Raw genomic sequence first — 24,787 nt, 5'->3', positions numbered from 1 at the left:
TTCTGCTGCGGCAGAGAGAAGTATGCATCAAGGTTCCCCTGTTGGAGGCCCGGTGCTGCGATGTTGTCTACTTGCTGCTGACGTTAACTGCTGTAGAGCCAGGGTTGGAAACCCGGAGGTGATCACTGCGGTGACACTGGCTCGTGGCTTGGGTAGGGGTGTGGAACACGTTCTGCTGCGGCAGAGAGAAGTTTTGAAGCCATGGTACCCTTCTAGTATGGGGGGGGGGGGTTGGGGGGAAACACGTTCTGCTGCGGCAGAGAGAAGTATGAAGCTCGGGCCCCTGGTGGAGCGGTCGCTGCGGCGATACTGGCTTCGGGTATGATGAGGGAGGGGAGAAGCACAATACTTCGGGGGAAGGGGGAAGGGAAGCATGCGAGGGATTCTATCAAAGGAAAGACATTCTGCAGCGGCAGAGTGAGGGATGAAGCACGGGCCCCTGCGGGGGCGGTCGCACAATACGATACTGGCTTCGGGGGAAGGGACAAGGGGAAGGAAACATGCAGGGAGGGGTCAGCTGGGGGTAGGAAAGACGTTCTGCTGCGGCAGAGTGAGGGATGAAGCACGGGCCCCTGCGGGGGCTGTCGCGTGGTGCGATACTGGCTTCTGGGGAAGAGGAAGGGGTAAGGGAAGCATGCGAGGGAATTTTGGGGAAGGGAAGACATTCTGCTGCGGCAGAGTGAGGGAGGAAGCACAATACTTCCAAGACAGGGTAAGGAAAGCATGCGAGGGATTCTATCAGGGGGGAGGAAAGACGTTCTGCGGCGGCAGAGTGAGGAATGAAGCACGGGCCCCTGCGGGGCGGTCGCACAATACGATACTGGCTTCGGGGGAAGGGACAAGGGGAAGGAAACATGCAGGGAGGGGTCAGCTGGGGGTAGGAAAGACGTTCTGCTGCGGCAGAGTGAGGGATGAAGCACGGGCCCCTGCGGGGGCTGTCGCGTGGTGCGATACTGGCTTCTGGGGAAGACGAAGGGGTAAGGTAGCATGCGAGGGATTTTGGGGAAGGGAAGACATTCTACTGCGGCAGAGTGAGGGAGGAAGCACAATACTTCCGAGAAGGGGTAAGGGAGACAAACAGGGATTCATCTAGGGGGAGGAGAGACATTCTGCTGCGGCAGAGTGAGGGATGAAGCGGTCTGCTTCTGGGGAATGGGATGGGGGAAGGGGAGCATGCGAGGGAACAAATTACTGGGGGGGAAGGGTTAGCTCTGCTGCGGCAGACATGCAGGAGCAAGTGGCATGGAGTGAAGGTGCCTCTGGTGAGGGGAGGCGCAGTGATGATGCTTCATCTAGGAAGAGCTGCTTCGTGAGTGGATGAAGGCTGATGTTGAACAAGGTGGGTGAGGAGAGTCCGGTGTGCTTTCCTGATGAGGGCACGGTCGGTCCTGATGTAGCTCTTGAATGCATCTGACGACCAACGGCCGAGTGTTTGGATCTGGGTTTTAGTAAGGCCTTTTTGGGCGGCCGTGGTTGCAGCGCCGATGCGGAAAGAATGGGTGGAAAATAGATCTGCCGGAATGCCCGATTGTAGTAAAACCAGTTTGAGATGTTTTTGGAACCAAAAGCGTGATGCAGGGTGATTCGAATCGTCCACGAAGAGAGGGTCTGATGGAGATGAGGCCTGTGATGTCCTGGAGTGGAGGTATGCTGCTAATGTTTGGAACGGCTGGATCGGTGAGGGGAGTTTGAAGATGTAAATAGAGTGACCACGTCTGGCCTGGTCTGTCTTGCTCTGCTTGATGAAATATGAAATAGTTTCATGATCGAGTATGGACAAATCAGCGATGGAAGGGTGAGCTGAAGGATTGAAGTGAGAGGTGGTGGTAAATTCTGAACCTCTGAGAAAGCCGAAAAACGCCAGGATGAACATGGCATCGAGGGTGCGTGCGGTGTGCTTCGTGTGGTAGCCTCTGCGAAGAGTGGAGATGCATTTAGTTAGGATCTCTATGGTGATGGGTTGCCTGGCGTCTTGAGGAGGAGGTTGGGTTCTTTGGATGCCCTTGAGGAGCATGGATGTCTGAGGACTTTCTATGGCTGGGGAAGGTGAATTGTACATCAGTTTGTGAAAAAATTGGATCCCGCTCAAGTAACCTTTGATTGAGCTGGCTTTGAGATGTTTCGTGTTGTTGAGGAACGAGATGAATGAAGTGATGGAGAGGAGGGAAAAATCCGGGAAGGGGATGTTATAAGAGAGGTGGAACGTTTTGAAGTTCTTCCAAGCCGTGAGGTATGACTGTTGGGTCTTGTGAGAAACGGCATTGATGATTGAGTCTCTGGAAGCGGTTAGCAAGGTGTTTAGAGGGTGATTTAGTTGAATGTTAAGGCCGAATAGGGAGGGACCGGCGTTGGAGATTGGTCTGCCTCTGGCGCAAGCAACCTGAATTTCTGAAATGAGAAACGAGAAAGGGCGTCAGCAATCTGGTTTTTAACTCCAGGAACGTGTCTAGCGGACAAGATGAATTGGTCGCACGCTGAGATCCAAATTAGGCGTCTCAGAAAAGGCATTAGGGCGAGCGAGTGGGAGCGGCCCTTATTGATGCAGTGTACCGTAGCTTCATTGTCGCAATGTACCACGATACTGGAGGCGGACCATTCCTTTCCCCATAAATGGGCCGCCACCACTAAGGGGTACAGCTCGAAGAGAGCTGACGATGTGAGGGACTGCGGTAGGTTCGAGAGCTGGGGGGGCCAAGTTGACGCGAACCAACGACCCTGGTAGTAACCCCCGAAACCGACTGATGGAGCTGCGTCCGTGTATAAGCAAATGTCGACGGGGAGAGATATCCATTCGTTGTAGAAGAAGGAGATGCCGTTCCATTGTTTTAGAAATTTGATCCATAGACATAGCTCGTCGCGGCAAGAATTGTCCAGGTGTATTAAATCCTCCAGAGCGTGAGCCAAGGAAGCGAGTGAAAGGAGGTGCGAAACGAAGGGGCGGCCTTGAGGTATGATTCGCATCGCGAAGTTCAAATGGCCCAGGATGGATAAGATGTCGCGTTTGGAGCAGTGCGGGGAGTCTAGGAGAGAAGAGGCGATCAGAATTATTCTATCGATTTTTTCCTGGGGCAAGGACGCGTGAAATTTTTGCGTGTCAAGTTTGATGCCTAGAAACTCGACGGAAGTGCTGGGTCCCGAAGTTTTTTCGGGTGCGAGAGGCACTCCGAGCCCCGAAAAAACTTCCTGGACTGTGGAAAGATGAGTGGCAGGGATTGATGCGGGCGGCGAGATTATCAGAAAGTCATCTAGAAGGTGGACGAGATGAGGAATGGCGTAGTTGTTGGAGAGAATCCAACAGATTGCCTCTGATAACATATCGAACATTTTTGGGCTACTTCTGCACCCGAAAGTGAGGCGGACAGAAAAGTAAAAGAGATTTCGCCAGCAAATGCAGAATAAGTGCCAAAAATCGGGGTGAACCGTCATGATTTTGAACGCGGAAGTGATGTCTATTTTAGCCAGCCAGGCGCCTCGTCCGGCTTTTTTGATTAGCGTGATAGCTTGCTCTATGTCCTGATAGTGCAACGAGAATTCGTCGAGGGGAATTAGACTGTTGATGCTCGGGAAATGAGAACTGTGTGGGGAAGACAAATCGAAAATCAGGCGCTTCTTTCCAGAAAATTTTCGCGTGGCCACGCCAATGGGGCTGACGCGGAAAACTGGAAACGGCGGGGCGGCGAAAGGACCGATCAAGAACTGGTCGTCGATTTCTTGTTTAATAAGGCGATCGACAGTGTCAGGTTCGGCGTGCGCGGAACGGAGATTAGGGCATATGAGGCTGCTAGTGAGTGCGCAGGCGGTGCCGGGGTTGAAACCAGTTTTTAGACCAGACAGGAGGTATTCTGTAAAGACGTGGTCAGGGTGGTATCTTAGTTCATGTGCTAAATTTGACAAATTGACGGGAGTCGATAAATATTTGAAGGAATTTTTATTTGCTTTTTTGAGCACTGGGCAGACCAATCGGGAATGGGCGCCGCCACAATAGTTGCATATGTGGAAGTAGCGGCATCGCTGTCTTGAACATTGGTCCGTGTTGAAGCTCCTGCAGACGTCATGCGCTCGAGCGTTGTTTCTTCCTGACGTGCCTGGGCGAGATTGCTGATTTAGCAGGCGCGGAACGTAAGCGGTGGAATTTAGAGGGGGTGAAGTCTGGCGTGGAGATGGAGTGGGTGTGACGAGGGGACAGGCTGTTGTGCCATGCGCCACCGAGTGACACACGGCGCAAGAAAAATTTTGGCAGCCCAGAAAAACCCTGTTGTGAAGCTCCGTGTCCAGTGCTCCCCAATATGGGCACTGATTCCACTGAGCTACTCTGATGGCGCATTTGGCTGAGAATAATCTGTGGTAAGTGTAGTAATGCGTTCCCCCATAAGAGAGCGCGAGCTCCGCGACTATGGCTAGATAGTCGCCGAGCTCACGTCTCCCCTGAGGAAAAAGCGTGCAGATGACCTCCGTGTAGCGTGAGAAAGCTACAGTGAATTCCGGAAATGACAAAATGCGGGGTTGACTGTGGGACGTGTTTTTAAACGGTGAAGGAGAGGTCGCCAAAGGAAATTTGACGCTCGGCTACGTGGGGTGGGAGCGGTGATAACAGTTGAAATAAATCAATATCCGCACCTGCTAAAATCTGCGCCCTGATGTTAGTGGAGACCTGAGGAGGTTCCAGGACCGGAGCATTTGGAGGCATCGGCATGGAGATAGCAGTAGCTAAAGAATGCTGAGGCGTCTGAGGCGTGGAGAAGAGGTTTGTTGTGGCTTCCCTTGGAGCGGCCAACTGGTGCTTTCGCAAGCTGGTGACGTCATCCTGGCCAGCGATGGCTGCTGGTAGCGGATCCGCTGGCCATGAGACGGGAGCTTGGTTGGGTGGAGGCGTGGTGCTTAGCGGCTGCATGTGAGAACTGGAGAATTGGAGAGGGGCTGGCATCGATGATAGCTCATTTTGAGCGTAGCATAGCCTAGCCGATCGCCTGTTACGGTTGCCTGAGGGTGGTAAGGCGTCGCCGGCCGCTGAGGTGTTTGGTTCCTGATGGTTTCGACATAGGCTTTGCGCCCGGTGCGGATCCCTCAGCACTCGTGTCTCCTGATTGGAGATTGCAGGCGGGAGAGAGGAAAAGAGACCGTATAGCTCGGCTTTGGTCATCCGTTTGCTGAAATAGATTTCCCTTTCGGACAATGCTGTGCGGAGTCCTGAGATGGTCCATTTCTCGATGGCTGGGATGAGTGGACGCGTCGAGCAGTAGGAAGATGCAGTCGAAGGCGGAGGGTGTCTCGAAGACTGCTGCGAAGAAGAGCGGGGGCGTTTAGAAGTGCTTTTCCGGGCCCTATGTTGCTGGCGGCCTCGCGAAGTAGTTTCAGCTTCGGGAAGCCTGACGGCGCTTGAATTCGCTGGCTCATCCTGTTCGATGGCACTCGCGCTGGAACTTGGAGATTCGGTGTCTGACATTTTCTAAGGATGGCAAAGATAGTCCTTCCGGAGATCATGTGTAATCCTTTAGAGATGGCTTCAGGTAAGAATCTTTGTCTACTTAAGTGCTGGTTCGCTTGAGCTGATAGGGTAGAGTCTGTGATTGCTGATTGCGAACCAGCCGGTCTTAATTATCTGCTCTGGCTTCTCCCGAACTTTGTTAATCTATAATTATCCATTAACATCATGTAGAGAAAGATTCTTACCTGAAGCCATCTCTAAAGGATTACACATCCCACCACCTCCCCTGCTCCTCTACTTGAGCTCTTGTCGATAGCAGAACTCCGGGGGGTGAGTTCTGGGTTCGGCCGTTTCCGAGCTCGGCGCACTCGCCCCTATTGGGGGGCGGGAGCGTACCGGGATCGGATGGAATCGGCGAGCTCGGAACCTGCTCCCCGGACAGCACGCCAAACACGCATACTTTTACTACTCCTGCTTTCTTCATTATCTGCTCAGGTGAACTCGTGAAATAATAGTTACTGTAGTAAAACCATGGTTTTGCAATAAGTAATCAATACACCAAAAAAGTCCTTTTTCATTAGGGATGAGATTTAACAAAATATTTTAATTTAAACTATGTAAACAATGGGTGTATAACTCCCTCACAGCGGATAAGCACCCCAACGGAAGAGAAAACAAATTGAAAAGCTAAATGAAGGAATATTTCCACAGCGGCTGCTTAATGGTCGATTGGGGTATTTCTGTAAACATATGTCACCTGTAAGGCTCTTCATCACCTAGATCACTCGGCGGCACTCGCTGGGATTTGAAGAACATCTTGTTTGTTTGGGCTTTATTTAGCCAATTTCTGATGTCCATAATTACATTGTTTTAGAACCACATGGACGATAAATGTTTTTATTTTTTACCTGTCAGCTAGCAGAGTTTACTTCCAGAGTGGAACGCTCCAACAGTGAACCATTAAAGATACAGTCTCACATGCACTTCATGCTCGCTGAAGACATGAATCAAATAAGACGGCATAGGTAGCCAATGTAACTTAATAAAGAGAGGAGTGACGTGTGCTCTCTTCGGTTCATTGAGGACCACTGCATTCTGGATCATCTGGAGAGGTTTGGTTGTTAAAGCTGGAGTCAAGCCAGTAGCGCATTGCAATCGTCCAGTCTGGACAGAACAGGAGCCTTGACTAGGACTTGCCTTGCATGCTTGGATAGGAAAGGTCTGATTTCCTTATACTGTACACTGTTAAACCTTGCTGTAAATTTCAGGGTAAATAACTTTAAAATAGGCAGTGTTTAGCGGTAACATTGGGAAACAGTATTTTATTGAAACATGAGATGCATTTCGATAGCGCAAATAATATATTACAGTTAATTACTATATAAACACATTACTGTAATATTCAGCTGTAAAATACTGCCTTTTTTACTACACTGCCACTAATTGCAGCCCTATTTATTGCCAAGAGTAAGATTTTCAGGTAGAAAAACAAAGATTTATGCATTAACACACATGTATGTGCACTGACTGCTTAATTCTTAACACAAAGGTGTTGCCCCTTTAAGGGCAACCAGGTGTGTGTGATCTCTGAGTTAATGTTCTTTTGCTTGTGCTGTGTTAATTATCTTACTGACTGGATTTTCATGGTTTAAAACTTAAAATGGAATCCCCAACAATGAGTGAGTAAACATTTCAAATATTTAGAAGTTTTTATTTAAACATACTGCAAATTAAGGTAAAGTTAATCATTTCTTATTATGTGCTTAGTCTCTTTTGGTTCCAAAAAGCTACCTGTTAGCTAGCTTTTAGCATCTCACAACTTTCAGTATCCCATAGTGTTGAACATTATTTTTTATCAGCAGCTGACCCAAACTGCTTGTTTCTTTATTTTTCCTGTTTATTTTTTATTGTGTAGTAACATTAGCCACAATGTACAGATGTAAACTGCGATTTGCCTTTCCGCCAACTAGGCCCGTGTTAACACGTGTTAAAAAACACCAACACAGAGCAAATTTTCAGTTTGACTGTGTAATGCAGCAGTGCCCTTGTATGTTTAAGAAATTCTCCTCATTAAGGTCACATATGCACAGAAACCACAGGCAGTCACAAACACAAGACACACATAGGCATCCACAGGCTGTTTCCACTGTCAGCTTCCAGGGTGTGAATTTGTGGCTAGTCATTTTTCAGAGCTGTGCATACACCTGCGGATTCATATTACAGATGGTAGAAAAGTTGGTTGCCCCTTTGAAGGTTGCTTGAAATATTTATTAATACAATAATTGTAACGCATGAAGAGGTAATTCAATTTGAGTTACTACCAGTTTGGACAACATGCTAAACCAAATCTACAAATGATTGGTATTGTTTTTGTTTTGATTATTTATGTTTTTTTATTACTTTTTATTTCATTTAAAGATTTGCCTATTTTATATGTATTTGTGGGTGTTTGTGTGAAATTGTAAGTGAATATTTTAGTTTTTTGGTTACATGTATTGTTGTGACTACTATTTAATTTGCAAAGTTGTGTTGAAAATATGTTTAATGAATTGATACATGACAACATGTATGTTGTTTATATATATATATATTTTTAATATTGTAAAAGAAAATAGAATGTATTTGGTTAAGATTTTGACTGATCTTTGCCATACATGTCTATATACTCACCCATACAATACAGTGTTAATATTTTCTATATTTTCCTTTTATTTTATTTATACTTTGCGATACACTAGCAGTGGATGTTTTATTTCAGAACAACATTCAGTTTTGTTGAATTATGTGATTTGTTTAATTGTCGTATGTAATTATGGATTTTCTTGTGTTTTGTATGCATGTTTTGCTAAAGTAATAAATTACGTTTGTTGAAACCTCTTGAATTTCTTTGTATTTTTAGAAGATAATACCATTAAATAAAATTGCATCATTTTTGATGGAGCAGAATGACCACAATATTAAATACACAGAATGTATTTGTAGTATTCTACTGTGATTGTGTTGCATTACAGTAAATAACTATCACTACTCTTGCCAGTTATAAGCTGTTATTCTTGATTTACAGTAAAATACTGATAAAACTGTTGCCAGTAAGTCACCGTAAAGTCTCAGTTACAGTAAAATACTGGCAACACTGTTGCCAGCTACTTACTGTGGAATATACATTACAGTAAGTAGCTGGCAACAGTGTTGCCAGTATTTGACTGTAGAAATGCCTGGAAATGTCTAACAGTGTAGATGTTACTGTTTAGAGTTCATTTAATGAATGTTGGTTTTTGATTGTTACCATGGTTGAGGTTTGTTTGTTCAATGTAAAGGTGTAAGTGCATGACACAACAGCATCACCGGTATAAATGCAGTCAATACAAACTATTACACCAACCATAAGTCATCCGATGAGTTTTTGTCTGTTTGAGGGAGAAAACATGTCCAATTGTAGCAAAAGACAAATGCATTTGTTTATTTTAAAAAAAAAATCTCTACACTCTAATCTCTATTTATGTTCAACCAACAAAAATATTTTGTTCCTTTTCTTCATTAGGTAAACTTGACTATGTTGTAACAACTAATGACTTAAACGTCATTTTTTAAGTTTGGGTGGACTTTAGTCTCTGTTTGTTGAGTTTAACTCAAATTGTGCTTGTGGTAGGTTGCCTTATTATTTTAAGTTGACTCAACGATTTTTTTTCAGTATATTATATTCCTTTAGAGACAGCTGCACAGTTATATGCATCCTTGTTTTCATAAACAGTGCATTTTTTCAGATGCCCCAGCCCAAACAACAGGTGAAAATTAATAACTGTGGACGGTCAGTTTTTGATTTCTGTTTACACGGGTGGTTCTAAGCCGGAAAAAAGCTGTCATGTGGACCAGGCTTTGTGAAAAGCATAAAACTAGTATTGTGTAACTAAGATAACATCAGTACCATTGAAATGTTTGATCACATGGGATTTGGACTCAAAACCAAATAATAATATTAAAATCATAAGATGTCCATCCTTAGACACTATCAAAATTGTGAGGCATTAAAGAATTTATCACTACTTTCAAGTCATAAAAAATGAATGGTATTCATAAAACATATATTTCAATGTAATACATAATGTAAAAGAAGACATTTGAATTCCGGTGCTCTTTATACTGATTTGTTTTGAATATCTAATAATTTTGCGCACTTCAAAGCCCAGTGTGACTGAATGAACGAAACAGCTGCTTATGAAGAGGCTATTATGGTGTGGTCGATACATCAGACGTAGGTTTAATTGTTTTTCCCCACACCTGTCAGCCCTGAGACCTGCTCATGTGTCCCGCCCCCCCGATGTGGCCCGTCTTCCCATTAGCCTGCCAGTCGCCAGGTGTCTGTGATGAAACATTGCCAACTACCAACTGTTGGTCATAAGCAATGAGAGATGGAGACCAAAGCGACAAATATGTCAGTGTACAGAGAGGTGTCATTTATAATCATTAGATATTAATATGCCATGGTTCCAGTACAGCCGAGTGATATGACAGTATATTTCACCAGATGTAAAGTTACATTTCACAATTAAAAAATCAGACACCTAACACCGATACAGATGCAGAATGTGTTGCATTATGTTAATGCATTTTTTGCAATCATGCAAAATGACTCATATGATTTAAATAATGTAAATATTATAATATTTCACATGTAATTAACATAATATTATTCAAATCCTAATATAGGAACTTGTCAATTCCCACTAGATAATTAAATTGTCAATAGTATTACAATTCAGTTAATTGAATGATTTATGGTGTTTGTTTGTTTTGTACAGAGTCCATTGTGAATATGTTGACGTTTAATAATGAAAAACTATGTCGCTAGAATATTTTCCGGCAATTTGAGGAACAGCATGTCAAGGCTGTTCATTACATTGCTTTTAGAACAGCACAGATGACCAGAACATGGCTCATTTGTGGTAAAAGCAGTGTAACACACAGCCTCGAGCAGCTTATTGCCTTTATAAAATGATGGCAACAGCAATATGATTAAAGACATCACAGGGCAGTGCTGACTACAGCCTATATAACCTTCAGAGATTTTACAGCCCTACAGGGTTTATGAAAGCAGGAGAGGCTGAAAATGTGACGAGAAAGAATGCTGAAGAAGCAAAAAAAAGAAAAGAAAAACCTCCTCTTCACTACAACCTCCTCCGTTCCAGCTACAGCGGTCAGAGACGACGCCATTTTGCAAAGTGTTATTCAGCTTTCATTTAAGAGATAGATGGAGAATATTCATGAGCTCTGACAGAATGCAGAACACAGGCAGATGGAGAGATGTTTTCTCATTGAAATGAAGCTAGTGTACTTCAAAGCTGCCAGTGTAATGCACTGCAAACACATTACTTGAGAATTAAAACGATCCTAAAACAGTTTTGGTCCCATGAAATTGATTTTTTTAAGGAATAAATGATATGTTGATGCATATTGTTATAACCATTTTTAACCTGATGTGATGGTGATTTGAATGAACCACACATGTGTCCTTAAATTGTAAACACACATTGCGGACATGTTTCATGTTGGATGTGTCGTAATGTATACCGTTAATGACAATAATAACTGTTATTATTGATATTGTGTTAATATTGTGACTCACCAGAACTACCAATTGCAGTCAGGAAAGACGTCTGATACAGTTAGGTGAATTTCAAGGTCTTATACATTTAATGTTCTTAAAAACCGCCTGATCATTCCCCACAGGTAATTTCACATGATATGTGAGGTTATAGGTTATACGCTCTGATCGAAGGTTTCTTGATTCTGGTAACTGTTCATGATCTTCAGTTTCAGCAACATTCTGTTACACGCACCAGCCAGCACTCTTCGGTTAAAACGCTTCTCTTGTTTTGCATTTGTGAGCGTGTTTGCTCTCTATCTCATCCTCACACATTCTCGCACAGAGGAAAAGGCTTTTGCACATCACTGGCTTGCTGTCAGGGCTAGTTGCAGGATCTGTCAAAGCACTTTTAGAAACGGTGCCTCACCTCAGTAATCACAGATAACTTGTCAGTTTGAATAAAATGGACAGCCTACAGCTGCATGAAAATAATACCTGCGTAACCCTCCCGACGCCGTGAGATATTAAAATATGTGGCACAGATAATTACTGCACATCTATAGCTTACAGAACTTCATGATTTTTGTCATCCAGGCTGCATCTCGAAACATAATACATTCGGATAATTCCATGAAATTGCAATCTGCCATTGAAAATACGCATGTGTAAACACGATCGTCTTTTCACAACATTGTAAGAGACATGCATTTTATTTCCAGACCGGTTGGAGCAGCTTCTAATAAATATGCGCTTGAAGAGATTTCGATAAGATGTAAAACGGAAATGATGACGGTTAATAAGAGCTTTGATCTTCAGGAAATTGTTGAAATTTATGTTGAGCGTTCAAGTTCTTTTCCATGAGCTGTCTGCTGGATATTAACATGCTAAATAAAGATTTAGTCTACAATGAAATGAGCAAATATACACTATTAGTTATATACAGGGGTTAAATTGGGTTGGGGCCGTCAGGGGCAGAGCCCCGATACAAATGTCTCGCACTGCTCCCACAACACAGTCTCAAGGGAATTTGTGACATTGTCACAAACTGTAATCTATTCATTCGTGTTCGTGACACCACCCAGCATGACTTTCAGTCTTAGCATATTTTAATATGCGGTGTCTTCCATGTGCATAAATATATATCAACGCAATCTGATGGGAATTCCTTTGTGGGAAGATTTACAGGAAGAGAATAACAATGTTAATTTCAGTCTGTTTGTCAGACAATGAAATCGTGTGGCCTCAGAAGATCTGGAATATTGACAACATATGGTACTTAATGGTGTTATTTTAGAAGATTGACAGCTAGTGTAAGAGATGGCAAATTTATAATCAATAAAAACTCATGATTACCCATGTGTCCTTGTTAGTACTTTGAAAAGGTATTTACTGTTTTGTGTGCAGACGGTTGTCAGTGATAAACATGAACATTCTTTGTGTTTCTTTCTTCTGTGAAACATCAAATAAGTTGTATTTTCCTGTCATATTTTGAGTGGAACTATTCCGTTAGTAAATGTGCATTTGAAGAAGATTCTCATGATCATTATCTTCATACTCTTATATTCATATTGTCATCTCATAAAAGGAAGTTGCCAATCTGAGTGCTCTTAAAAAAAAGATGCAATCATCCTAGGAGAGCATTTATTCATAAAGAAAAGATTCATAGCAAATATCTGAATATAACTAAACTTCACAATCAAGCGCAGTTGTGATTGTAATAAACAGGATGTGGTGGTAATGTTGGAGGATGTACTGTAACAGTGTTAAAGGATGTGTGGTGATCATTTATTCCCCTTCAGCTGCGTGTAACGTGCTCCAGAAGATGAGTATAATGAGCTTACAGTGAAAATAATGTTTAATTCTGCTTCACTGATTTAAAAATGTGGCCATCATCAGTACTTCTATAATAGCACCAATACAAATGAAACACAATTGTGTGCGGGATAAATCAATAGAACTAAAATGTTTGTTCAGATATGCACATGACACAGTTTTGTTTAGTTTCCCCCCTTAAAATAACACAAAAGCTTTAATAGGTTTTAATAGGTGACACAATGTGTCATTGTATTTATTGTAATATTTTTGCCGTTAATAATTCAGAAGAACAACAAGTTATTTTAGAAATTACCATCAAGTGACATCTCATGACCAACAACAACAAGTTTAAAGGGGGAATGTGCAATGATATTTTGTGCATTCTGATTTATTTACAATGTTAAACAAGCTTCTCATATTAACATGGTCAACTTGTCAAAAAACTAGTTGTATGTAAGTAATTTTATGCATGATGCACTCCCCCAGCATTCGTATAGATTTATAGATTTTTTTTGCACATGAAAATCCATTTCGTAACAGCTTTTCGTAGTCCCTTATTGGACGATTCTCCAATAAGGGACTTATAAAAGCACGCCCACATGTCAACCAAGGAGAGCGGGAGAAGGAGCATGCACACACGTCACTTTCACTTGTGTACAGGAGAGAGAGAGCACTACGTTCGCAAAGTTCATCTGTGTTTGTTAATTTACAGCATTTGGGTGATGAATGTTATATAAGCGCTGGATTTGGAGATGGTTAGAAACTGAAAGATGGCGCGGTTCCAGCACTAAAAGATGTTGGAGATGATGTGACAAACATAAGAGCTGACTAATAATACTGATATATAACAAAAGATGAAAATCACAAAGTATGGAGATACATGTTTTCAGAAGGACAGGAGTGAATTTTAAAATGATGAAACCAAATTGCATGTTCATCTATTCTGAACATCTTGTCTTGGCTTACGGTCATTTTTTTACTTTATAAAAATGGATTTGAAAATGGATATTTGTTATATATGAACTAATAAAATATTGAACACAAAATATTAATTTGAAATCATTTACTCATGTGGCAAGTCGTGTAATAAACAGGACAATGTACATCCAGCCTGTCTTAAAAGCACTTCAATCGTGTTGAACGGAACCCATGCAGATTTTAATAAAACAAATAACTATAAGGACTTAACTTGTAAACAAATAAACCCACCAACAACTGTAAGACACAAACAAGCTATAATAAATGATAAGACTACAACAACCAAAGACAAAACACTAAACTAACAAAATTAAAAAACACAATTTCAAAATAAAAGACATCACACTATTAAAAGACAACAGAAACCTGACACAACTGGTTGTTATTGCAAAAGAAACCCATTCACTGTGATACAAGACCTTATCAACCTGTCTGGGTTTATTCTGAAATAACAACCACATATCCTTACTTAAAATTTTTGGTATGTAGCAAATGGATTTATTTTGTCATTGTTATTATGTCATAACATGATAAGATGTTTCCATGTTCCATTTGTGTCATTAAAGCACGGTAAATTGAGCTAATTTTAATAGGCATGTTATACTGTTTATCACCATCATTAAAAACAAAATCCCTAATCAATGGGTTAACCATAAACAACTCAACCTCAGTCAGGATTTTCTCCTGTATGTTGAGTGGCAACTTTAGGTCATCCAAACATATACACACAAGAATCACCTCTGCCATATGAGGGCCTGTATTATCTGAAGACATGTATTCCAGTATAAAAAACCCTTGTGCAACAGAAAGGTTCTGTGTATCTTAAAAGTTCTTTATGGAACCAAACAGGTGCTCTTATATGGCACTGTAGGACCCTTTATTCTACCTTTTATGTGTAGTGACTGCTATCGGAGGAAATCTACCATTAAAGTTGAATTCAAATGTGGTTGAAGTTGTATACAGTATAGCTGTTTGTGCTACATTTCTTTTGTGGTAGGATTTGTTAACTTTGGTATTGTGAACATGTGACAGGAATGAAGGAAGGTCACCACAGAGCGTTGATGAGCATACACAATGTCACAATTGAGGTAAAATAACTCAATCCGATGAGTGGTCCCCGGGGGGCTTCCACTGTGAATCATTTGTGGTAAATTTAACACAATCGCTTTTCTGATTTACACCTTTGGTGTTCAGGAAAGCTGTTTGATAGCTGATAACCAGAAGCTCATTAACTGTTGGGATGTTCACAGAAGGAACCTGAGGTGTGTGCTCTCATCCATTAACCTCAGAACCTCACAACCTGAATCATTTCTTACCATGTTCACAAGATCAAAGTATGTGCTTTTGCATTTGTTTAGTGTGAAGGGTAATCATTTCTCATCAAAGTCATCAAAATATCAAGAATCTAATGTAGCATGACAACAACAGCTCTTGAACATATACAGTAGATTAAGACTTAAATGTAACCAGTGTAACGAGGAAAACTAGGAAAAATGTTTTTTTCCGCTGTGAAAGCAACTAGAGGCTATGCTATGTCGTCACTTTTCCAAGAGAACATGCCGGGACACGCCCCCTTGATTACAAGACACGCCCCCTTGAGTACAGGTCACGCCCCCTTGATTGGTAAAAGACGCAGCAAAATGCCTGCTTACAATAGGAGAATCTCAGAATTCGGGGAAAAAACAGGCAAGTAGGTGCTGAAATTGAAAAAACTGTTGGACTTGACGGTTATCCTTACGACTTACAAATGAACCAGGTCTCCTTGGCCACTGATATATTGCACGGAATTGCGTTTCATGATATTGTAAGTGACAATGAGTGTTTTGCCACTCAAGGAAGCGTGTTTTGGCGTGTTCTCATGGTGTTCACGTAGGAAAGTGACGTCACGTGCATTCCCTCTATAGAAGTATAACACAGAATAATTTGATGCTGTACTCTAATAATACTTCAAATGAGTCCTAAAGGGTCATGATGGACATGACTGGCCAGATAAAAACAATCATTTCAAGTAACACATTCCAGGTGCTCTTTAACACGTACTTGTGGGTGATTTGATTTATAACTTGTTATATTTTGATTTCAGGGAAGCGCAAGTAAAGCACCCAGCACCAAAATGAGGCAGAAAATCCATCAATTTTTGGCCAAAAAGTCAATTCCTTATGGCATTGCTTAGCGTGGAACACTAAGTAGCAGTGGGTAGTTCACTAATATCGGTTAATATCACGGTTAATAATGTTACTTACTGAGCAGCTACCTGAGAGTACGTGTTCAGACACCCATATATTACCATGTTAAAGTAATGATTGCATTACTTCTCTTTGTTTGCTTCTTTTCCCTCTTAAAAGTTTTTCTTCACGTTGAACTCAGCTTTACATAATGCATCACTTTTTCGTGACTGAGATACGTATTTCCATCAAAGAAACATTACAACATTTTACATATAACTGGAAAACATGATTAATTAAAAAAACTACACCAACCCCAAAGATTAACATCCCTTAAATATTCCTGCTATCAGTGGCAGCTGATGCACTAATTTTGATGTAAACATATAATCACTGCTCAGCTTAAAGTTGATGGTATCAAAGCATGGTGTAGATTAACAGTAATAAGGTGCCTGAACAAATGAAATAAATATTGCCATATTCTTTGATATTATAGTAAACTGTAGTAAAAGACCTAGATGTTACAGTGTTTTAACCATACCATAGTAAATATAAAAGCATAATACAGTATTTTCTACAGTTTATCAATGCACTATTGTAGTGTCTGTAGTGTTCAGGAAACTGTGGAATTGTTTATAATGATGATAGAGAGAATAACTCTGTGTGGTGTTTTGGTTGGCCATCCATATATACTTTATATACAGCTTTAAAATATAACCCTAAGCCTTACCTCACAATTCACTACATAAACAGGGATTACTTACGCACCGCACAGCATCCAATGCAAATAACATCAGTGATGATAATGGGTTCTCTGCTTTTGTTGCTTTGCGCTCATGCATTGTTAACACTTATATTAAAGTCGTATTTAAATTTCATAATGTTCTGTACTGGGGTTCTGGGTGAAAAAAGATTCTTTGTGAAACGGTCCAATCACAAAAGGTAAACATGTTAAACTCAATATTTATACGCTGGTCTGACGCGTGCCAATTAGAGAGCAGCATCAGGTCACCTGCCTGCCAAAAGTTTGTGTACCAATATAAATACTCATTTGTCCGGCGCCTCGCACGTAGAATATGTATCATAGAAATGAACCAAATACAATTTTAAATGATACTGTTAAAGAACGCTTACACAACTAGCGGGTGAATAGTGTCAATCTTATTATTCAAAATGATTTTGCAAGTTATAATAGAGGGTATGGACATGTCGTCACTTTACAACGTGAGCACACCAGATTGCGCACACGTGAGGGGCAAAACATTCAGTAAAAAGACTGCTCACAATATCAGGTAATGCATATAACCCACGCAGTATTAAAGAGACAGCTCACACAATGGGTCCAGGTAAAGACATTTAAATGTGTCCACTGCAGCTCGGTATACGCAACAATTCAAGATATTAGAAGAGATTTATTTTGCAGTATTCAGCACGTATTATTGATGATTTCATCAGGCTCTGAAAATTCTTCAAAAGTAACACAAAGAATGGCCTTCTCAGCTGCCATAGTTCATCTCTTGCGTCATAACAACAAGGTGTTCTGAGGTCACCAGCAGGAACCAAACATGTAATATAGCTAGATTTGATGGTTGTTACGCCCGTGATATTAATAAAGGATCTTGTGAAACTGTACATCAGTCGTGTGAGAGCTGACTGTTGATGCTCAGCTCTTCAGCAGTTGGTTGTAGATGAAAGCGTGATGATGTCCCGGCTGATGTCTGAAAATCAAATGCAAGTCCGAAATATCCTGAGAAAAATCTGCCGAACCAAACTCGTCTTCCTCTGCTCTGCATTAAACTTTTATTCTTATTCTACAGAGCGAGTCTGAAAGCATCACAGCGGGCATTAAGTGTTACTGAGTTCACGGAGGATATGAGTGGAAAACTCCCTCTGATGCTCCTGTCTCTCTCAAACACCAGACTGAAACAGTGAAACACGGCGTCTTTTGCGTCTTTTGTGTTCTAGAGCAGCGGTTTATCACACTGGGGTCCGGGGACCCCAAGGGTTCTCCAGAAGGTTCTAAGGGGTCCCCAGAAAATAGTGTATATATTTATTTCAGATCAGTCAGATTCAGGGTGAAAGTGTTTATTTGTGTCTGACTCGGGGAGCAATTAAAGGGCCACACACTGTTATCATAGACACTCACTGTACACAATTGATCAAATTGCTCTGAAGATAAAATAGTGTTTGTTAATATGTACTGTACCTCCAGACACTCGATTGCAATGATCAATGCTGACATTAGGGAATTAATATATAAACCAAATAAATAACACATTTTTCATCATATTGTGAGCTTGTGTTGTTGAGCATCAAACCCCTGGCTTTGATGTTGCTGGTGGGAAAATTCTGTCACAAGTAAAATGTTTGGAATACATTTCATGTTGACTGAAAGATAAACCTACAGTCTCAGTAATCACTGAATATTTATCATTGAAGAACCTCATTGAAAGAACAAGCCCACCATCTGCTTTCAAAGCAATTAGCATTCATTACCTTGACACTTAATTCATTAATAAAACCACATATTGTTCAGAACACTGCAGCAGATCTGAGATTTCATGAAAAATGTGCATAAAAGTCCATTTCAAAAGACAAAGGGTTGTGCTATCTCTAAAGTGACTTGGAGAGTATTAATGACGTTGTTATCTGTTTTAATGATCTGCAGCGATGCGATTCATCACAACTGAAGGTTGAAGATGTCACATTTCTCCAAATGAAAATTGATCAATGAATGTTTATTGACAGCAGCACCCGAACCTGAAATGAATTAGATCGATCTGTGTCTAATGTTTTGAGTTGAGCTAATGAGGCTTATCCATCTGTGGCATTTGAAATGATCATATATATTCTTGAATAACACCTTGTAAAGTTAATCATTTGATCTTCAGAAGACACTGAGATATTTCTAGGTGATTTATGTTAAATCTGGTCTGTGGATGGGTCTGTCTGTATGACAGGGAAGTGTCTCTCTGCTTCGGTCAGTTGATTTTGTGTACGACAGCTCTTTTCTGAAGGATGAAGCACAAAAGTGTGTCTTAATCAGCAATGCGTCAACCAAACCATGCATCTTCAAACGGACACATCCAGCCTTGTGCTTGAACAATTTCAGTCACATCTCATGAGATCGATTGATGTCAAAGACAAGAACCTCTTTTCTGAAAATTGACACGTGGCTTGACTTTATGACATTTTGCTTAGAACTTCAACAATAAATCTTGACAGAAAAGGAGAGAGCTCTTTTCTTAAACTCTTCCATCATGTCCGCAGGATGAGGACTTTCAGGTGGATTACATTAAAAACTCTTTTGGGTTACATCGAGCCTAAAGCGTGTGTCTGAGAGTGACAGGTGCTGTGTTCTGTACTACTTTACAAAATAATACCTCCCCTGAAGCATACATTCATGTATTACACTAAAAAGTGTTTATATTTTTGAGCTATAGACGCCTCTACGCCTCTAAACACTGTGACATGTTTTTGTGGGCGGAGCTTAGGTGGAGGGAGAAAGATTAACCTGACCACATTACTATCGCCAGGTAGAACGTTTTGTTAGAAAAAACCCTGGCTGCATTTTAACATGTAAGTTGACTCGCTCTCTAGGACCCAGATTGTTTTTGAAAAAGTTAACTTTATCGCAAGTGGAAAATATTCATAACATGTGACCCTGGATCGAAAAAACGATTAAGTAGCACGGGAACCTTTTTAGTAAAAGACAAAAATACATTGTATGATTCAATATTATTCTTTCTTTTATGGCAAAAATCATTGAGATATTTAGTAAAGATCATGTTCCATGAAGATATTTAGCAAATTTCCTATATTTAATATATAAAAACTTCATTTTTGTGAGTGGATGGCCTGTCACATTGCCCTTGATAAACAACTTCAAAGAAAATTTTCTCAATATTTAGATGTTTTTTTATCTTTCAGATTCCTGAGATTTAAACGGTTGTATCTCAGTCAGATATTGTCATATTCTAACAACTTTATTTATTCAGCTTTCAGATTATGTAAAAATCCAAATTTTTCGCAAAAACGACCCAATAAAAGACTGGTTGTTGTGTTGTCCAGGGTCAAATATGATACAACAATCAAGTGGATAAACAGCATCAGATGATCAGTGAACAGAGTATTTAAATAATGTTGCTGTATAAGCATCCCCTTGGGCAGCGCAATACACATAAATCTGTTAACTTAGCTGATGGAACCGGTGTATTTAGTGAGGTAAATACGCTGTATAAAATAAAAGTATTAAAATGACATGTAAAAAATCTAAGTTTACGAAAAACACATAAGCCATATTTTTGTCAAAGCTTGATGTAACATACAAGGCAGTACTTCTGGCTCGATATCTGCTAAACAAACATAAAACATTACTTATGAGAATTTCCAATTACAATGGCTTTATTACAGTAAATCACTAAAACAGTAAGAATGAGATTTGTTTGATCTCAGTACCCATAGCCTCATCTATACTATTACAGTATATGAAGCTTTTAGTTTCAAAAATAATGGTCATTTTAACAAAGTAATTGCAACACGAATCTTAATGTAATTTTGTAAGAATTGCAAGATGCTAAAAAGAGTACCGGTTAGAAGTTATCTTAGCCAATAAAATAACACGGGGTCCTAAGCGGACCCAATTCACACAGGGGGCAGAATTTGTCTCTTGTTTGTGAGGAACATGTTGTGACCAGCAGGAACTATACCCAGAGGAACGAGAGAGGTCTTTTCCGTTAGCAGTAGTAGATATTTCTGTCACGTTTTACTGTTTCACCGTGTCTATGGAAAGAAAATATGTCCGTTTGTCTCGTGTTCAGGTTTCAGTTTTAATCCACTGAAACATGAACACATGTCCAGACTCTCACTGGGTCTAAACTACCAGCGTGTAATCTCCATCAAAGCATTCAGCGCGTTACATGACCACGCTGTGATCAGAGAGCTCTCGAGATCCTCGCGCTCGAAACATCCGCTCGGAGCGCAACTGTTCCCGCTTTAATTAATATGTCTATGAGATCAGCATCTTGCTTCATCTCGATGTGATTTCAAGGAGGAAAAAGCAGCTTTGAAGTGTGCAACGTCACATTAGAGCAAAGATTTAAAACGACGACCCTCATTAAGATCTTATGTTAGTCACAGGCATTTCATGTCACTCCACTCGATGATGTAAATATGTTTTTCTGAGGGCTCTGAAATAAATGAAAGTGCTATTTCCAAAGATTTGCACTTCATCTTTTTATGTGTGTTAAACACACTGCTGGATGATGCTGCTTTAAAACTAAAGTGAAGATACTTCTCAAACAAGCACTTATCACTCAACCCCCCAGTCACGTTTAAGGGACCTTCAGACCGTCTCATGATCCTCGTTCACCTCATTCCCAAACATCTCGTTCTGTAGATGTCCTTAAATGTGAAGGTTGTCCGACCGACAGTCATTCAGAATCAACAGCTCAGAGAAACAGGACAGAGAGATACATGCAGCCGAAGGGAAACTGCACAAAATCGATTTCCTCAAAGAGCTTGTATCACCCTCCCATCAGACATTTCCTCAGATGTCAAAGCAGAAAAGTGTCCTTCTTCCATCCCAGAATTGACACATTCTCACCAAAACACACAAGCTTGTTTAATTAGCATTATCGCACAATGTGGTCAACATCTGAAACTCATTCTCAAAGCCCCTGATATTACACACCATCTGCTTCTATTCGAAAACTAAATCTGTTTGAGTTTCAGACGAGCACACAGTCCTTCACCTCAGCAGGTCCTGTAGAACCGTCCCATTAGTCTTTAAGATTTTCTGTGGGAATTAAACGTTTACGAAATTCACCCTTGATCTATCAGACATCAAATATTACAGACCGGTTTCACTACTTACTCATGACTCCCACACTGATTTGCTAGAATCCTGTCTTACATTCTCTTTATTTCAGCCTTCAAATCATGTCAACAAGATCCAAATCACACTGCAGCCTTGTGTAACTGCAGCCTTTACACTTGCTTCAATGGAGTTAACCGTATCTAAAAAAACATGCTTGTTTTCATTTCACAGATACACAAATGCATTATACTCTGTTCTTATTCCACTACTGTACATAAAGATCACTCTATATACTGTACATGTGCATGTATATGTATGTGCTTTTGAATTTTAAATACCATTAGAGATGTCACAAAGTGATTTGTGTTCAAGACACGTGTTGAACGAGCCCCAGTGCATCTCCCCATAAATCAACAATATAACATAATAAATGCTTGTGTCACATAAACATGTCAAAAGTGTTGATCATTGATTAAAAGCCTGTCGCTCTGTCTGCGGCGTGGATGAAGGAACGCTCGCTCTCCAACTGTGTTTCAGTATTCACTGAGCGTTTAAAGAAATAGTTTTAGGAAACTGTTCTCTCATGAATAACACAGTGTAAAACATTTTTGTTTTGCCCAATTTTTTATAGTTTGTGTACAAACCTGTGGTAATATTTATTCACATTTACATTTACATTTATGCATGTGGCAGACGCTTTTATCCAAAGCAACTTACATTAGAGTAACCTATACATTTAGACTTAGGTACGTGCCAGCCCTGGGATCGATAGCTGTTTTCATGCAGCATCAATGTTTTAGTGTATATTTATTTTAAGTTAATGTTGAGCTTATATCATGGTCTTAAACTTTTGATTAGCAGATGAACAGCCTGTTTTAGTTTAAATTAAGTTTTCAATAAATTGCCTTCTCTCTATGTTTTGTTCAATTTACTTAACTTGCTTAAGTTAAATCAACAGAACTTTTGAAAAATTTGGTCACAACATGATTTTTTTATATTTAGTCATATATCTGAATTCATTCATGTTGGGACAACGTAAAAGAGTTGTGTTGTCTTTACATAAAATAGTTATAATTGGGCAGAGGACTTATATTTCCCAGCATGCTTTGTTTATATTTTAAGAGTTATTTTTTCATTAGGTGTGATTTTATGCACTTTTCAGTAAAAAGAAACACTTGTTGGTGTTAAATATAAATTTATCTTTAAGGTTTTGAAGAGTTTGTTTTATTTTTGAGTTTTGTGGTTACCATTGTTCAGAAAAGCGTTGCCTTTGGTTAGATCGTGGGCGGTTACAATCCTTTATTTGCGATTCCGTTGAGTTCTATTGACTCAATATCTTCTTACTGAAGTCAAATGGAATAATATCTAATTAATGTTAAAATTGTATAACGTAAGAAAATGTTGAACATATCATTTTATTTTAGTGTAGGTTAGACACAAATGAATTTAATCAAGACTACTAAAAAAATAAGTTCATACAAAAAGATTGTAATGAATCGTTTTAAACTAATTCTATTTTGTTGGAGAAATGTAATTCAGTTTGTGCAAAAGTTTTCCTTAATTTAATTAAGTTCATTCAACAACTTTTTATTTTGAGTGCACGATCCACCAGCGGGTGATGTGAATACTTGTAATGTTTCCCCTGGTTTTAAGATTTTGTTCAGGAGTGTATTCACATCCATGTGCATGACATCTCTGAAAATGTTATCCAATTATGAAATTTACTGAAAATGTCCGGAAATTCAACATGTTTACAATGTTATCATATTATTTCACGTTCATTCTAAAATGAGCTTTCATTAATTCATTCTTCCTTATTTTTGCAGTGGCTCTCTTGACCTACGCAGAGGTTTTAAGGATCTTGAATCTTGACCAACATCCCGGCAAACCAAAACATCTTGTCTAAAAACATCGTAAGTCATAACAGACAATTGTGCTATATCAGAAATGTCAAATGTACGTCAGATGTAATAGACACAGATATCAGAAGAGGTGACTGATCACTTCAACCGGTTCCATGAACAAGAGATGATGATGTAAATGCCAGAGCACTAGAGAAAACCTGCTACTGTATCGGCATTAAAAACGCACTGTGATAGTGGTACAAATGAGATTCTTATTTGTAAAAACTTTTCAAATTCACACAAAATAAATTTTGATATTAAGATTTTGATATTTAGATTTGTTTGTGAAAAATTATCTTAAATGGAATCCTAGATATTTGAGGTATTTTTTATATTTTTTTAGAATTTAAGTATTTTGCTCAACACAATCTCATGGGAATTCGCATTTTACGAGGTGAGTCCAAGGTCATTTGAATAAATATGTAAGATCTTCAGTAATTTCAGTAAAATACTTTTTAAGAACTGTTTTATTATTATTAACATCTACAAAGCCTGAAACTAAAACCACATTTAAAGACAGTTTTAGGACATTTCTAAACATGAGTAAAAATATAAGCAATATGTTGTGCAGGGCAGATTAGAAAAATGAAGCACAACATTGCTCAAAATTCTGCTCCTGTCTCTTTATGCTTCACTGCTGGTTTAACTCGAGCTCGTAGATGTGTTGTTTCAATCCTCCGAGTGCATTAGAAATGAATCAAACGCGTGATGGAAAACCAATGCATTACAACTCATGAATTTAGCATGCTTTGCTCTTCAGAAGCCAGTTTTTTCAATCTGAATTTACTGAGTGATGAACACAAACGCTCACTATTTATAGTTCATGCCGCATGTAACATGCTGTCTGTGATGGTGATGTCATAGTAAGTATAGCATAGTAGAGTAGAGTAAAACTTTTATCACATCGCTGGGACCTCATTTTGCTAACACCTAAGAATTGACAGTAAAACGAATAAACCTCATTATAGGAAACAGATTGAATGTCCTTAGCAACAGAAAGACTTACTGTAGGACTGTCAAAGAGCTCTCAAAGACATTCAAAAGAACCCAGCACATGTTAGACATTCTGCTGCATTGCACTCTTAAAAATGAAGGTGC

The 24,787-nt window shown here is 40.0% G+C and overlaps 1 protein-coding gene across 4 annotated transcripts in view; it reads left to right on the top strand.

The window, feature by feature from the left end:
* The window catches only part of frmpd3 (FERM and PDZ domain containing 3), a 98,624-nt gene that overhangs the window by 18,542 nt on the left and 55,295 nt on the right, over positions 1–24,787 (top strand). For all 4 annotated transcript variants that reach the window (XM_056770342.1, XM_056770340.1, XM_056770343.1 and 1 more), the window contains exon 2: positions 23,612–23,698. The gene's annotated coding sequence lies outside the window, so the exon portion shown is untranslated. The remainder of the gene's footprint in view (positions 1–23,611; positions 23,699–24,787) is intronic.

This window comes from Triplophysa dalaica, chromosome 16 (genome assembly GCF_015846415.1).
Source record: "Triplophysa dalaica isolate WHDGS20190420 chromosome 16, ASM1584641v1, whole genome shotgun sequence".
NCBI lineage: Eukaryota > Metazoa > Chordata > Actinopteri > Cypriniformes > Nemacheilidae > Triplophysa > Triplophysa dalaica.
The sequence above is the reverse complement of the archived record's forward strand: the minus strand, read 5'-3'. Positions and strand labels throughout refer to the sequence as shown.